Below are 17,087 nucleotides of genomic sequence, written 5' to 3' on the forward strand. Positions count from 1 at the left end.
TACGTTACATTTGAGATCCAAAAACACCGCTCCCGGGTGGGCTCGAACCACCAAGCTATTGGTTAACAGCCGAACGCGCTAACCATTGAGCCACGAAAGATCAGAAAATAAATGGTTATGTCGTATTATGGAAAAAGTTTGACTTTTCACGCTACATCTGAGACCTCACAACACCTCTCCCGGGTGGGCTCGAACTACCAACCTTTCGATTAACAGCTGAACGCGCTAACCATTGCGCCACGGAAGCCCAAAAATTATATGCTCGTCAGGTATTGTGGAAAAACTCTGACATTTTACGTTACATCTGAGACGTCACAACACCGCTCCCGGGAGGGCTCGAACCACCAACCTTTCGGTTAACAGCTGAACGCGCTGACCATTGCGCCACTGAAGCCCAAAAATTAAATTTTCGTCAGGTATTGAGGTAAAACTTTGACTTTTTACTTCACATCCTAGACCTCACAACACCGCTCCCGGATGGGCTCCAACCACCAACCTTTCGATTGACAGCCGAACGCGCTAACCATTGAGCCACGGAAGCTCAGAAATTTAATGGTTGTCACGTATTGTGGAAAAGTTTTGACTTTTTAAGCTACATCTGAGACCCCACAACACCTCTTCCGGGTGGGCTCGAACCACCAACCTTTCGATTAACAGCTGAACGCGCTAACCATTGCGCCACGGAAGCCCAAAAATTAAATGTTCGTCAGGTATTGTGGAAAAACTCTGACATTTTACGTTACATCTGAGACATCACAACACCGCTCCCGGATGGGCTAGCACCTCCAACCTATTGGTTAACAGCCGAACGCGCTAACCATTGAGCCACGGAAGCTCAGAAATTAAATGGTTGTCAGGTATTGTTGAAAAGTTACGACTTTTCAAGCTACATCTGAGACCCCACAAAACCTCTCTCGTTTGGGCTCGAACCACCAACCTTTCGGTTAACAGCTGAACGCGCTGACCATTGCGCCACTGAAGCCCAAAAATTAAATGTTCGTCAGGTATTGTGGAAAAACTCCGACATTTTACGTTACATCTGAGACGTCACAACACTTCTCCCGGATGGGCTCGAACCACCAACCTATTGGTTAATAGCCGAACGCGCTAACCATTGCGCCACTGAAGCCCAAAAATTAAATTGTTGTCAGGTATTGTGGTAAAACTTTGGCTTTCTACGTTACATTTGAGACCCCACAACACCTCTCCCGGGTGGGCTCGAACCACCAACCTTTCGATTAACAGCTGAACGCGGTAACCATTGTGCCACGGAAGCCCAAAAATTAAATGCTCCTCAGGTATTGTGTAAAAACCTTGACTTTTTACGTCACATCTGAGACCTCACAACACCGCTCCCGGATGGGCTCGAACCACCAACCTATTGGTTAACAGCCGAACGCGCTAACCATTGCGCCACGGAAGCCCAAAAGTTAAATGCTCGTCAGGTATTGTGTAAAAACCTTGACTATTTACGTCACATCTGAGACCTCACAACACCGCTCCCGGATGGGCTCGAACCACCAACCTATTGGTTAACAGCCGAACGCGCTAACCATTGCGCCACGGAAGCCCAAAAGTTAAATGTTCGTCTGGTGTTGTGGAAAAACTCTGACATTTTACGTTACATCTGAGACGTCACAACACCGCTCCCGAGAGGGCTCGAACCACCATCCTTTCGGTTAACAGCTGAACGCGCTGACCATTGCGCCACTGAAGCCCAAAAATTAAATTTTCGTCAGGTATTGAGGTAAAACCTTGACTTTTTACTTCTCATCTGAGACCTCACAACACCGCTCCCGGATGGGCTCGAACCACCAACCTTTCGGTTAACAGCCGAACGCGCTAACCATTCGCCACGGACGCCCAAAAATTAAATGGTCGTCAGGTATTGTGGAAAAACTTTGGCTATTTACGTTTCATTTGAGATCCAAAAACACCGCTCCCGGGTGGGCTCGAACCACCAACCTATTGGTTAACAGCCGAACGCGCTAATCATTGAGCCACGGAAACCCAGAAATTAAATGGTTGTCACGTATTGTGGAAAAGTTTTGACTTTTTACGCTACATCTGAGACCCCACAACACCTCTCCCGGGTGGGCTCCTACCACCAACCTCTCGATTACAGCTGAACGCGCTAACCATTGCGCCACGGAAGCCCAAAAATTCAATGTTCGACAGGTATTGTGGAAAAACTCTGACATTTTATGTTACATTTGAGACGTCACAACACCGCTCCCGGGAGAGCTCAAACCACCAGTCTTTTGAATAGCAGCTGAACGCGCTAACCATTGCGCCACGGAAGCCCAAAAATTAAATGGTCGTCAGGTATTGTGGAAAAACTTTGGCTTTCTACGTTACATTTGAGATCACACAACACCGCTCCCGGGTGGGCTCGAACCACCAACCTATTGGTTAACAGCCGAACGCGCTAACCATTGCGCCACGGAAGCCCAAAAGTTAAATGCTCGTCAGGTATTATGTAAAAACCTTGACTTTTTACGTCACATCTGAGACCTCACAACACCGCTCCCGGATGGGGTCGAACCACCAACCTATTGGTTAACAGCCGAACGCGCTAACCATTGCGCCACGGAAGCCCAAAAGTTAAATGGTCGTCATTTATTGTGCAAAAACTTTGGCTTTCTACGTTACATTTCAGATCTCACAACACCGCTCCCGGGTGGGCTCGAACCACCAACCTATTGGTTAACAGCCGAACGCGCTAACCATTGAGCCACGGAAGCTCAGAAATTAAATGGTTGTCAGGTATTGTGGAAAACCTTGACTTTTAACGTCACATCTGAGACCTCACAACACCGCTCCCGGATGGGCTCGAACCACCAACCTATTGGTTAACAGCCGAACGTGCTAACCATTGCGCCACGGAAGCCCAAAAATTAAATGGTCGTCAGGTATTGTGGAAAAATTTTGGCTTTCTACGTTACATTTGAGATCACACAACACCGCTCCCGGGTGGGCTCGAACCACCAACCTATTGGTTAACAGCCGAACGCGCTAACCATTGCGCCAAGGAAGCCCAAAATTTAAATGCTCGTCAGGTATTGTGTAAAAACCTTGACTTTTTACGTCACATCTGAGACCTCACAACACCGCTCCCGGATGGGCTCGAACCACCAACCTATTGCTTAACAGCCGAACGCGCTAACCATTGCGCCACGGAAGCCCAAAACCTAAATGCTCGTCAGGTATTGTGCAAAAAACTTGACTTTTTACGTCACATCTGAGACCTCACAACACCGCTCCCGGATGGGCTCGAACCACCAACCTATTGGTTAACAGCCGAACGCGCTAACCATTGCGCCACGGAAGCCCAAAAGTTAAATGCTCGTCAGGTATTGTGTAAAAACCTTGACTATTTACGTCACATCTGAGACCTCACAACACCGCTCCCGGATGGGCTCGAACCACCAACCTATTGGTTAACAGCCGAACGCGCTAACCATTGAGCCACGGATGCTCAGAAATTAAATGGTTGTCAGGTGTTGTGGAAAAACTTTGACTTTCTACGTTACATTTGAGACCCCACAACACCTCTCCCGGGTGGGCTCGAACCACCAACCTTTCGATTAACAGCTGAACGCGCTAACCATTGCGCCACGGAATCCCAAAAATTAAATGCTCGTCAGGTATTGTGTAAAAACCTTGACTTCTTACGTCACATCTGAGACCTCACAACACCGCTCCCGGATGGGCTCGAACCACCAACCTATTGGTTAACAGCCGAACGCGCTAACCATTGCGCCACGGAAGCCCAAAAGTTAAATGCTCGTCAGGTATTGTGTAAAAACCTTGACTATTTACGTCACATCTGAGACCTCACAACACCGCTCCCGGATGGGCTCGAACCACCAACCTATTGGTTAACAGCCGAACGCGCTAACCATTGAGCCACGGATGCTCAGAAATTAAATGGTTGTCAGGTGTTGTGGAAAAACTTTGGCTTTCTACGTTACATTTGAGACCCCACAACACCTCTCCCGGGTGGGCTCGAACCACCAACCTTTCGATTAACAGCTGAACGCGCTAACCATTGCGCCACGGAATCCCAAAAATTAAATGCTCGTCAGGTATTGTGTAAAAACCTTGACTTCTTACGTCACATCTGAGACCTCACAACACCGCTCCCGGATGGGCTCGAACCACCAACCTATTGGTTAACAGCCGAACGCGCTAACCATTGCGCCACGGAAGCCCAAAAGTTAAATGTTCGTCTGGTGTTGTGGAAAAACTCTGACATTTTACGTTACATCTGAGACGTCACAACACCGCTCCCGAGAGGGCTCGAACCACCATCCTTTCGGTTAACAGCTGAACGCGCTGACCATTGCGCCACTGAAGCCCAAAAATTAAATTTTCGTCAGGTATTGAGGTAAAACCTTGACTTTTTACTTCTCATCTGAGACCTCACAACACCGCTCCCGGATGGGCTCGAACCACCAACCTTTCGGTTAACAGCCGAACGCGCTAACCATTCGCCACGGACGCCCAAAAATTAAATGGTCGTCAGGTATTGTGGAAAAACTTTGGCTATTTACGTTTCATTTGAGATCCAAAAACACCGCTCCCGGGTGGGCTCGAACCACCAACCTATTGGTTAACAGCCGAACGCGCTAACCATTGAGCCACGGATGATCAGAAATTAAATGGTTGTCACGTATTGTGGAAAAGTTTTGACTTTTAACGCTACATCTGAGACCCCACAACACCTCTTCCGGGTGGGCTCAAACCACCAACCTTTCGATTAAGAGCTGGACGCGCTAATTACTGCGCCACGGAAGCCCAAAAATTAAATGTTCGTCAGGTATTGTGGAAAAAATCTGACATTTTACGTAACATCTGAGACGTCACAACACCGCTCCCGGATGGGCTCGAACCACCAACCTTTCGGTTAACAGCCGAACGCGCTAGCCATTGCGCCACGGACGCCCAAAAATTAAATGGTTGTCAGGTATTGTTGAAAAGTTACGACTTTTCACGCTACATCTGAGACCCCACAAATCCTCTCTCGTTTGGGCTCGAACCACCAACCTTTCGGTTAACAGCTGAACGCACTAACCATTGCGCCACGGAAGCCCAAAAATTAAATGGTCGTCAGGTATTGTAGAAAAACTTTGGCTATTTACGTTACATTTGAGATCCAAAAACACCGCTCCCGGGTGGGCTCGAACCACCAAGCTATTGGTTAACAGCCGAACGCGCTAACCATTGAGCCACGAAAGATCAGAAAATAAATGGTTATGTCGTATTATGGAAAAAGTTTGACTTTTCACGCTACATCTGAGACCTCACAACACCTCTCCCGGGTGGGCTCGAACTACCAACCTTTCGATTAACAGCTGAACGCGCTAACCATTGCGCCACGGAAGCCCAAAAATTATATGCTCGTCAGGTATTGTGGAAAAACTCTGACATTTTACGTTACATCTGAGGCGTCACAACACCGCTCCCGGGAGGGCTCGAACCACCAACCTTTCGGTTAACAGCTGAACGCGCTGACCATTGCGCCACTGAAGCCCAAAAATTAAATTTTCGTCAGGTATTGAGGTAAAACTTTGACTTTTTACTTCACATCCTAGACCTCACAACACCGCTCCCGGATGGGCTCCAACCACCAACCTTTCGATTGACAGCCGAACGCGCTAACCATTGAGCCACGGAAGCTCAGAAATTTAATGGTTGTCACGTATTGTGGAAAAGTTTTGACTTTTTACGCTACATCTGAGACCCCACAACACCTCTTCCGGGTGGGCTCGAACCACCAACCTTTCGATTAACAGCTGAACGCGCTAACCATTGCGCCACGGAAGCCCAAAAATTAAATGTTCGTCAGGTATTGTGGAAAAACTCTGACATTTTACGTTACATCTGAGACATCACAACACCGCTCCCGGATGGGCTAGCACCTCCAACCTATTGGTTAACAGCCGAACGCGCTAACCATTGAGCCACGGAAGCTCAGAAATTAAATGGTTGTCAGGTATTGTTGAAAAGTTACGACTTTTCAAGCTACATCTGAGACCCCACAAAACCTCTCTCGTTTGGGCTCGAACCACCAACCTTTCGGTTAACAGCTGAACGCGCTGACCATTGCGCCACTGAAGCCCAAAAATTAAATGTTCGTCAGGTATTGTGGAAAAACTCCGACATTTTACGTTACATCTGAGACGTCACAACACTTCTCCCGGATGGGCTCGAACCACCAACCTATTGGTTAATAGCCGAACGCGCTAACCATTGCGCCACTGAAGCCCAAAAATTAAATTGTTGTCAGGTATTGTGGTAAAACTTTGGCTTTCTACGTTACATTTGAGACCCCACAACACCTCTCCCGGGTGAGCTCGAACCACCAACCTTTCGATTAACAGCTGAACGCGGTAACCATTGTGCCACGGAAGCCCAAAAATTAAATGCTCCTCAGGTATTGTGTAAAAACCTTGACTTTTTACGTCACATCTGAGACCTCACAACACCGCTCCCGGATGGGCTCGAACCACCAACCTATTGGTTAACAGCCGAACGCGCTAACCATTGCGCCACGGAAGCCCAAAAGTTAAATGCTCGTCAGGTATTGTGTAAAAACCTTGACTATTTACGTCACATCTGAGACCTCACAACACCGCTCCCGGATGGGCTCGAACCACCAACCTATTGGTTAACAGCCGAACGCGCTAACCATTGCGCCACGGAAGCCCAAAAGTTAAATGTTCGTCTGGTGTTGTGGAAAAACTCTGACATTTTACGTTACATCTGAGACGTCACAACACCGCTCCCGAGAGGGCTCGAACCACGATCCTTTCGGTTAACAGCTGAACGCGCTGACCATTGCGCCACTGAAGCCCAAAAATTAAATTTTCGTCAGGTATTGAGGTAAAACCTTGACTTTTTACTTCTCATCTGAGACCTCACAACACCGCTCCCGGATGGGCTCGAACCACCAACCTTTCGATTAACAGCTGAACGCGCTAACCATTGCGCCACGGAAGCCCAAAAATTAAATGCACGTCAGGTATTGTGGAAAAACTCTGACATTTTACGTTACATCTGAGACGTCACAACACCGCTCCCGGGAGGGCTCGAACCACCAACATTTCGGTTAACAGCTGAACGCGCTGACCATTGCGCCACTGAAGCTCAGAAATTAAATGGTCGTCAGGTATTGTGGAAAAACTTTGGCTTTCTACGTTACATTTGAGATCACATAACACCTCTTCCGGGTGGGCTCGAACCACCAACCTTTCGATTAACAGCTGAACGCGCTAACCATTGCGCCAAGGAAGCCCAAAAATTAAATGTTCGTCAGGTATTGTGGAAAAACTGAGACATTTTACGTTACATCTGAGACATCACAACACCGCTCCCGGATGGGCTAGAACCACCAACCTATTGGTTAACAGCCGAACGCGCTAACCATTGCGCCACGGAAGCCCAAAAGTTAAATGCTCGTCAGGTATTGTGTAAAAACCTTGACTATTTACGTCACATCTGAGACCTCACAACACCGCTCCCGGATGGGCTCGAACCACCAACCTATTGGTTAACAGCCGAACGCGCTAACCATTGCGCCACGGAAGCCCAAAAGTTAAATGTTCGTCTGGTGTTGTGGAAAAACTCTGACATTTTACGTTACATCTGAGACGTCACAACACCGCTCCCGAGAGGGCTCGAACCACCATCCTTTCGGTTAACAGCTGAACGCGCTGACCATTGCGCCACTGAAGCCCAAAAATTAAATTTTCGTCAGGTATTGAGGTAAAACCTTGACTTTTTACTTCTCATCTGAGACCTCACAACACCGCTCCCGGATGGGCTCGAACCACCAACCTTTCGGTTAACAGCCGAACGCGCTAACCATTCGCCACGGACGCCCAAAAATTAAATGGTCGTCAGGTATTGTGGAAAAACTTTGGCTATTTACGTTTCATTTGAGATCCAAAAACACCGCTCCCTGGTGGGCTCGAACCACCAACCTATTGGTTAACAGCCGAACGCGCTAACCATTGAGCCACGGATGATCAGAAATTAAATGGTTGTCACGTATTGTGGAAACGTTTTGACTTTTAACGCTACATCTGAGACCCCACAACACCTCTTCCGGGTGGGCTCAAACCACCAACCTTTCGATTAAGAGCTGGACGCGCTAATTACTGCGCCACGGAAGCCCAAAAATTAAATGTTCGTCAGGTATTGTGGAAAAAATCTGACATTTTACGTAACATCTGAGACGTCACAACACCGCTCCCGGATGGGCTCGAACCACCAACCTTTCGGTTAACAGCCGAACGCGCTAGCCATTGCGCCACGGACGCCCAAAAATTAAATGGTTGTCAGGTATTGTTGAAAAGTTACGACTTTTCACGCTACATCTGAGACCCCACAAATCCTCTCTCGTTTGGGCTCGAACCACCAACCTTTCGGTTAACAGCTGAACGCACTAACCATTGCGCCACGGAAGCCCAAAAATTAAATGGTCGTCAGGTATTGTAGAAAAACTTTGGCTATTTACGTCACATTTGAGATCCAAAAACACCGCTCCCGGGTGGGCTCGAACCACCAAGCTATTGGTTAACAGCCGAACGCGCTAACCATTGAGCCACGAAAGATCAGAAAATAAATGGTTATGTCGTATTATGGAAAAAGTTTGACTTTTCACGCTACATCTGAGACCTCACAACACCTCTCCCGGGTGGGCTCGAACTACCAACCTTTCGATTAACAGCTGAACGCGCTAACCATTGCGCCACGGAAGCCCAAAAATTATATGCTCGTCAGGTATTGTGGAAAAACTCTGACATTTTACGTTACATCTGAGACGTCACAACACCGCTCCCGGGAGGGCTCGAACCACCAACCTTTCGGTTAACAGCTGAACGCGCTGACCATTGCGCCACTGAAGCCCAAAAATTAAATTTTCGTCAGGTATTGAGGTAAAACTTTGACTTTTTACTTCACATCCTAGACCTCACAACACCGCTCCCGGATGGGCTCCAACCACCAACCTTTCGATTGACAGCCGAACGCGCTAACCATTGAGCCACGGAAGCTCAGAAATTAAATGGTTGTCACGTATTGTGGAAAAGTTTTGACTTTTTACGCTACATCTGAGACCCCACAACACCTCTTCCGGGTGGGCTCGAACCACCAACCTTTCGATTAACAGCTGAACGCGCTAACCATTGCGCCACGGAAGCCCAAAAATTAAATGTTCGTCAGGTATTGTGGAAAAACTCTGACATTTTACGTTACATCTGAGACATCACAACACCGCTCCCGGATGGGCTAGCACCTCCAACCTATTGGTTAACAGCCGAACGCGCTAACCATTGAGCCACGGAAGCTCAGAAATTAAATGGTTGTCAGGTATTGTTGAAAAGTTACGACTTTTCAAGCTACATCTGAGACCCCACAAAACCTCTCTCGTTTGGGCTCGAACCACCAACCTTTCGGTTAACAGCTGAACGCGCTGACCATTGCGCCACTGAAGCCCAAAAATTAAATGTTCGTCAGGTATTGTGGAAAAACTCCGACATTTTACGTTACATCTGAGACGTCACAACACTTCTCCCGGATGGGCTCGAACCACCAACCTATTGGTTAATAGCCGAACGCGCTAACCATTGCGCCACTGAAGCCCAAAAATTAAATTTTCGTCAGGTATTGAGGTAAAACTTTGACTTTTTACTTCACATCTGAGGCCTCACAACACCGCTCCCGGATGGGCTCGAACCACCAACATTTCGGTTAACAGCCGAACGCGCTAACCATTGAGCCACGGAAGCTCAGAAATTAAATTGTTGTCAGGTATTGTGGAAAAACTTTGGCTTTCTACGTTACATTTGAGACCCCACAACACCTCTCCCGGGTGGGCTCGAACCACCAACCTTTCGATTAACAGCTGAACGCGGTAACCATTGTGCCACGGAAGCCCAAAAATTAAATGCTCCTCAGGTATTGTGTAAAAACCTTGACTTTTTACGTCACATCTGAGACCTCACAACACCGCTCCCGGATGGGCTCGAACCACCAACCTATTGGTTAACAGCCGAACGCGCTAACCATTGCGCCACGGAAGCCCAAAAATTAAATGGTCGTCAGGTATTGTGGAAAAACTTTGGCTTTCTACGTTACACTTGAGATCACACAACACCGCTCCCGGGTGGGCTCGAACCACCAACCTATTGGTTAACAGCTGAACGCGCTAACCATTGAGCCACGGAAACTCAGAAATTAAACGGTTGTCAGGTATTGTGGAAAAACTTTGGCTTTTTACTTCACATCTGAGACCTCACAACACCGCTCCCGGATGGGCTCGAACCACCAACCTTTCGGTTAACAGCCGAACGCGCTAACCATTGCGCCACGGACGCCCAAAAAAAATGGTCGTCAGGTATTGCGGCAAAACTTTGGCTATTTACGTTACATTTGAGATCCAAAAACACCGCTCCCGGGTGGGCTCGAACCACCAAGCTATTGGTTAACAGCCGAACGCGCTAACCATTGAGCCACGAAAGAACAGAAAATAAATGGTTATCACGTATTATGGAAAAAGTTTGACTTTTCACGCTACATCTGAGACCTCACAACACCTCTCCCGGGTGGGCTTGAACCACCAACCTTTCGATTAACAGCTGAACGCGCTAACCATTGCGCCACGGAAGCCCAAAAATTAAATGCACGTCAGGTATTGTGGAAAAACTCTGACATTTTACGTTACATCTGAGACGTCACAACACCGCTCCCGGGAGGGCTCGAACCACCAACATTTCGGTTAACAGCTGAACGCGCTCACCATTGCGCCACTGAAGCTCAGAAATTAAATGGTCGTCAGGTATTGTGGAAAAACTTTGGCTTTCTACGTTACATTTGAGATCACATAACACCTCTTCCGGGTGGGCTCGAACCACCAACCTTTCGATTAACAGCTGAACGCGCTAACCATTGCGCCAAGGAAGCCCAAAAATTAAATGTTCGTCAGGTATTGTGGAAAAACTGAGACATTTTACGTTACATCTGAGACATCACAACACCGCTCCCGGATGGGCTAGAACCACCAACCTATTGGTTAACAGCCGAACGCGCTAACCATTGCGCCACGGAAGCCCAAAAATTAAATGGTCGTCAGGTATTGTGCAAAAACTTTGGCTTTCTACGTTACATTTGAGATCACACAACACCGCTCCCGGGTGGGCTCGAACAACCAACCTATTGGTTAACAGCTGAACGCGCTAACCATTGAGCCACGGAAGCTCAGAAATTAAACGGTTGTCAGGCATTGTGGAAAGACTTTGGCTTTCTACGTTACATTTGAGACCCCACAACACCTCTCCCGGGTGGGCTCGAACCACCAACCTTTCGGTTAACAGCTGAACGCGCTAACCATTGCGCCACTGAGGCCCAAAAATTAAATGGTCGTCAGGTATTGTGGAAAAACTTTGGCAATTTACGTTACATTTGAGATCCCAAAACACCGCTCCCGGGTGGGCTCGAACCACCAACCTTTTGGTTAACAGCCGAACGCGCTAACCATTGAGCCACGAAAGATCAGAAAATAAATGGTTATCACGTATTATGGAAAAAGTTTGACTTTTCACGCTACATCTGAGACCTCACAACACCTCTCCCGGGTGGGCTCGAACTACCAACCTTTCGATTAACAGCTGAACGCGCTAACCATTGCGCCACGGAAGCCCAAAAATTATATGCTCGTCAGGTATTGTGGAAAAAATCTGACATTTTACGTAACATCTGAGACGTCACAACACCGCTCCCGGATGGGCTCGAACCACCAACCTTTCGGTTAACAGCCGAACGCGCTGACCATTGCGCCACTGAAGCCCAAAAATTAAATTTTCGTCAGGTATTGAGGTAAAACTTTGACTTTTTACTTCACATCCTAGACCTCACAACACCGCTCCCGGATGGGCTCCAACCACCAACATTTCGGTTAACAGCCGAACGCGCTAACCATTGAGCCACGGAAGCTCAGAAATTAAATTGTTGTCAGGTATTGTGGAAAAACTTTGGCTTTCTACGTTACATTTGAGACCCCACAACACCTCTCCCGGGTGGGCTCGAACCACCAACCTTTCGATTAACAGCTGAACGCGGTAACCATTGTGCCACGGAAGCCCAAAAATTAAATGCTCCTCAGGTATTGTGTAAAAACCTTGACTTTTTACGTCACATCTGAGACCTCACAACACCGCTCCCGGATGGGCTCGAACCACCAACCTATTGGTTAACAGCCGAACGCGCTAACCATTGCGCCACGGAAGCCCAAAAATTAAATGGTCGTCAGGTATTGTGGAAAAACTTTGGCTTTCTACGTTACACTTGAGATCACACAACACCGCTCCCGGGTGGGCTCGAACCACCAACCTATTGGTTAACAGCTGAACGCGCTAACCATTGAGCCACGGAAACTCAGAAATTAAACGGTTGTCAGGTATTGTGGAAAAACTTTGGCTTTTTACTTCACATCTGAGACCTCACAACACCGCTCCCGGATGGGCTCGAACCACCAACCTTTCGGTTAACAGCCGAACGCGCTAACCATTGCGCCACGGACGCCCAAAAAAAATGGTCGTCAGGTATTGCGGCAAAACTTTGGCTATTTACGTTACATTTGAGATCCAAAAACACCGCTCCCGGGTGGGCTCGAACCACCAAGCTATTGGTTAACAGCCGAACGCGCTAACCATTGAGCCACGAAAGAACAGAAAATAAATGGTTATCACGTATTATGGAAAAAGTTTGACTTTTCACGCTACATCTGAGACCTCACAACACCTCTCCCGGGTGGGCTTGAACCACCAACCTTTCGATTAACAGCTGAACGCGCTAACCATTGCGCCACGGAAGCCCAAAAATTAAATGCACGTCAGGTATTGTGGAAAAACTCTGACATTTTACGTTACATCTGAGACGTCACAACACCGCTCCCGGGAGGGCTCGAACCACCAACATTTCGGTTAACAGCTGAACGCGCTCACCATTGCGCCACTGAAGCTCAGAAATTAAATGGTCGTCAGGTATTGTGGAAAAACTTTGGCTTTCTACGTTACATTTGAGATCACATAACACCTCTTCCGGGTGGGCTCGAACCACCAACCTTTCGATTAACAGCTGAACGCGCTAACCATTGCGCCAAGGAAGCCCAAAAATTAAATGTTCGTCAGGTATTGTGGAAAAACTGAGACATTTTACGTTACATCTGAGACATCACAACACCGCTCCCGGATGGGCTAGAACCACCAACCTATTGGTTAACAGCCGAACGCGCTAACCATTGCGCCACGGAAGCCCAAAAATTAAATGGTCGTCAGGTATTGTGCAAAAACTTTGGCTTTCTACGTTACATTTGAGATCACACAACACCGCTCCCGGGTGGGCTCGAACAACCAACCTATTGGTTAACAGCTGAACGCGCTAACCATTGAGCCACGGAAGCTCAGAAATTAAACGGTTGTCAGGCATTGTGGAAAGACTTTGGCTTTCTACGTTACATTTGAGACCCCACAACACCTCTCCCGGGTGGGCTCGAACCACCAACCTTTCGGTTAACAGCTGAACGCGCTAACCATTGCGCCACTGAGGCCCAAAAATTAAATGGTCGTCAGGTATTGTGGAAAAACTTTGGCAATTTACGTTACATTTGAGATCCCAAAACACCGCTCCCGGGTGGGCTCGAACCACCAACCTTTTGGTTAACAGCCGAACGCGCTAACCATTGAGCCACGAAAGATCAGAAAATGAATGGTTATCACGTATTATGGAAAAAGTTTGACTTTTCACGCTACATCTGAGACCTCACAACACCTCTCCCGGGTGGGCTCGAACTACCAACCTTTCGATTAACAGCTGAACGCGCTAACCATTGCGCCACGGAAGCCCAAAAATTATATGCTCGTCAGGTATTGTGGAAAAAATCTGACATTTTACGTAACATCTGAGACGTCACAACACCGCTCCCGGATGGGCTCGAACCACCAACCTTTCGGTTAACAGCCGAACGCGCTGACCATTGCGCCACTGAAGCCCAAAAATTAAATTTTCGTCAGGTATTGAGGTAAAACTTTGACTTTTTACTTCACATCCTAGACCTCACAACACCGCTCCCGGATGGGCTCCAACCACCAACCTTTCGATTGACAGCCGAACGCGCTAACCATTGAGCCACGAAAGATCAGAAAATAAATGGTTATCACGTATTATGGAAAAAGTTTGACTTTTCACGCTACATCTGAGACCCCACAACACCTCTTCCGGGTGGGCTCAAACCACCAACCTTTCGATTAAGAGCTGGAGGCGCTAATTACTGCGCCACGGAAGCCCAAAAATTAAATGTTCGTCAGGTATTGTGGAAAAAATCTGACATTTTACGTAACATCTGAGACGTCACAACACCGCTCCCGGATGGGCTCGAACCACCAACCTTTCGGTTAACAGCCGAACGCGCTAGCCATTGCGCCACGGACGCCCAAAAATTAAATGGTTGTCAGGTATTGTTGAAAAGTTACGACTTTTCACGCTACATCTGAGACCCCACAAATCCTCTCTCGTTTGGGCTCGAACCACCAACCTTTCGGTTAACAGCTGAACGCACTAACCATTGCGCCACGGAAGCCCAAAAATTAAATGGTCGTCAGGTATTGTAGAAAAACTTTGGCTATTTACGTTACATTTGAGATCCAAAAACACCGCTCCCGGTAGGGCTCGAACCACCAAGCTATTGGTTAACAGCCGAACGCGCTAACCATTGAGCCACGAAAGATCAGAAAATAAATGGTTATCACGTATTATGGAAAAAGTTTGACTTTTCACGCTACATCTGAGACCTCACAACACCTCTCCCGGGTGGGCGCGAACTACCAACCTTTCGATTAACAGCTGAACGCGCTAACCATTGCGCCACGGAAGCCCAAAAATTATATGCTCGTCAGGTATTGTGGAAAAACTCTGACATTTTACGTTACATCTGAGACGTCACAACACCGCTCCCGGGAGGGCTCGAACCACCAACCTTTCGGTTAACAGCTGAACGCGCTGACCATTGCGCCACTGAAGCCCAAAAATTAAATTTTCGTCAGGTATTGAGGTAAAACTTTGACTTTTTACTTCACATCCTAGACCTCACAGCACCGCTCCCGGATGGGCTCCAACCACCAACCTTTCGATTGACAGCCGAACGCGCTAACCATTGAGCCACGGAAGCTCAGAAATTAAATGGTTGTCACGTATTGTGGAAAAGTTTTGACTTTTTACGCTACATCTGAGACCCCACAACACCTCTTCCGGGTGGGCTCGAACCACCAACCTTTCGATTAACAGCTGAACGCGCTAACCATTGCGCCACGGAAGCCCAAAAATTAAATGTTCGTCAGGTATTGTGGAAAAACTCTGACATTTTACGTTACATCTGAGACATCACAACACCGCTCCCGGATGGGCTAGCACCTCCAACCTATTGGTTAACAGCCGAACGCGCTAACCATTGAGCCACGGAAGCTCAGAAATTAAATGGTTGTCAGGTATTGTTGAAAAGTTACGACTTTTCAAGCTACATCTGAGACCCCACAAAACCTCTCTCGTTTGGGCTCGAACCACCAACCTTTCGGTTAACAGCTGAACGCGCTGACCATTGCGCCACTGAAGCCCAAAAATTAAATGTTCGTCAGGTATTGTGGAAAAACTCCGACATTTTACGTTACATCTGAGACGTCACAACACTTCTCCCGGATGGGCTCGAACCACCAACCTATTGGTTAATAGCCGAACGCGCTAACCATTGCGCCACTGAAGCCCAAAAATTAAATTTTCGTCAGGTATTGAGGTAAAACTTTGACTTTTTACTTCACATCTGAGGCCTCACAACACCGCTCCCGGATGGGCTCGAACCACCAACATTTCGGTTAACAGCCGAACGCGCTAACCATTGAGCCACGGAAGCTCAGAAATTAAATTGTTGTCAGGTATTGTGGAAAAACTTTGGCTTTCTACGTTACATTTGAGACCCCACAACACCTCTCCCGGGTGGGCTCGAACCACCAACCTTTCGATTAACACCTGAACGCGGTAACCATTGTGCCACGGAAGCCCAAAAATTAAATGCTCCTCAGGTATTGTGTAAAAACCTTGACTTTTTACGTCACATCTGAGACCTCACAACACCGCTCCCGGATGGGCTCGAACCACCAACCTATTGGCTAACAGCCGAACGCGCTAACCATTGCGCCACGGAAGCCCAAAAATTAAATGGTCGTCAGGTATTGTGGAAAAACTTTGGCTTTCTACGTTACACTTGAGATCACACAACACCGCTCCCGGGTGGGCTCGAACCACCAACCTATTGGTTAACAGCTGAACGCGCTAACCATTGAGCCACGGAAGCCCAAAAATTATATGCTCGTCAGGTATTGTGGAAAAACTCTGACATTTTACGTTACATCTGAGACGTCACAACACCGCTCCCGGGAGGGCTCGAACCACCAACCTTTCGGTTAACAGCTGAACGCGCTGACCATTGCGCCACTGAAGCCCAAAAATTAAATTTTCGTCAGGTATTGAGGTAAAACTTTGACTTTTTACTTCACATCCTAGACCTCACAGCACCGCTCCCGGATGGGCTCCAACCACCAACCTTTCGATTGACAGCCGAACGCGCTAACCATTGAGCCACGGAAGCTCAGAAATTAAATGGTTGTCACGTATTGTGGAAAAGTTTTGACTTTTTACGCTACATCTGAGACCCCACAACACCTCTTCCGGGTGGGCTCGAACCACCAACCTTTCGATTAACAGCTGAACGCGCTAACCATTGCGCCACGGAAGCCCAAAAATTAAATGTTCGTCAGGTATTGTGGAAAAACTCTGACATTTTACGTTACATCTGAGACATCACAACACCGCTCCCGGATGGGCTAGCACCTCCAACCTATTGGTTAACAGCCGAACGCGCTAACCATTGAGCCACGGAAGCTCAGAAATTAAATGGTTGTCAGGTATTGTTGAAAAGTTACGACTTTTCAAGCTACATCTGAGACCCCACAAAACCTCTCTCGTTTGGGCTC

General features: G+C 47.7%; 5 non-coding genes across 5 annotated transcripts; all 5 read right to left on the reverse strand.

Moving 5' to 3' along the window:
* Window positions 1-468: 468 nt before the first annotated feature.
* On the reverse strand, window positions 469-541 carry TRNAD-GUC (transfer RNA aspartic acid (anticodon GUC)). Its single transcript has one exon. It is a non-coding gene; the product is annotated as a tRNA-Asp (tRNA).
* A 5,068-nt stretch (window positions 542-5,609) lies between these two features.
* Window positions 5,610-5,682, reverse strand: TRNAD-GUC (transfer RNA aspartic acid (anticodon GUC)). Its single transcript has one exon. It is a non-coding gene; the product is annotated as a tRNA-Asp (tRNA).
* A 3,307-nt stretch (window positions 5,683-8,989) lies between these two features.
* On the reverse strand, window positions 8,990-9,062 carry TRNAD-GUC (transfer RNA aspartic acid (anticodon GUC)). The gene has a single exon. It is a non-coding gene; the product is annotated as a tRNA-Asp (tRNA).
* Window positions 9,063-15,159: 6,097 nt separating this feature from the next.
* Window positions 15,160-15,232, reverse strand: TRNAD-GUC (transfer RNA aspartic acid (anticodon GUC)). The gene has a single exon. It is a non-coding gene; the product is annotated as a tRNA-Asp (tRNA).
* Window positions 15,233-16,629: 1,397 nt separating this feature from the next.
* Window positions 16,630-16,702, reverse strand: TRNAD-GUC (transfer RNA aspartic acid (anticodon GUC)). The gene has a single exon. It is a non-coding gene; the product is annotated as a tRNA-Asp (tRNA).
* Window positions 16,703-17,087: the final 385 nt, after the last annotated feature.

Source organism: Phalangium opilio, unplaced genomic scaffold (genome assembly GCF_054372755.1).
Source record: "Phalangium opilio isolate 3A_F unplaced genomic scaffold, DU_Popi_V2 ptg000087l_1, whole genome shotgun sequence".
NCBI classification, from domain to species: domain Eukaryota; kingdom Metazoa; phylum Arthropoda; class Arachnida; order Opiliones; family Phalangiidae; genus Phalangium; species Phalangium opilio.